The following is a 300-nucleotide window of genomic DNA, read 5'->3' as shown; positions in this document are numbered from 1 at the left end:
GGGAGTGGGAGAGAAACCTCTAAGAAATAACACAAAAACAGAGAGAAAAATATATCAAACCCACTACCCGTTTTGTTTGGTTTCGAATGTCTCTGACTGTCGAGTGAATGGCAGCCATCATAAAACCATTCGATTTATAGCCGTTTTAATGGCTGCACAAACTGTACCTGTCAGTCTCATACCTGGGTCGAGATAAAGTGTAATGGATGTGCTTGGGTGTTTGGTTGTTGAAGATGTGTGCGATGGTCATTTTGAAGTGTTTGCATGGCTGCTTGTGAGGTGACATTTACTCGCTGTGCG

The sequence above is a fragment of the Penaeus monodon genome, chromosome 33 (genome assembly GCF_015228065.2).
Source record: "Penaeus monodon isolate SGIC_2016 chromosome 33, NSTDA_Pmon_1, whole genome shotgun sequence".
In the NCBI taxonomy this organism is placed as follows: Eukaryota; Metazoa; Arthropoda; class Malacostraca; order Decapoda; family Penaeidae; genus Penaeus; species Penaeus monodon.
The sequence above is the reverse complement of the archived record's forward strand: the minus strand, read 5'-3'. Positions refer to the sequence as shown.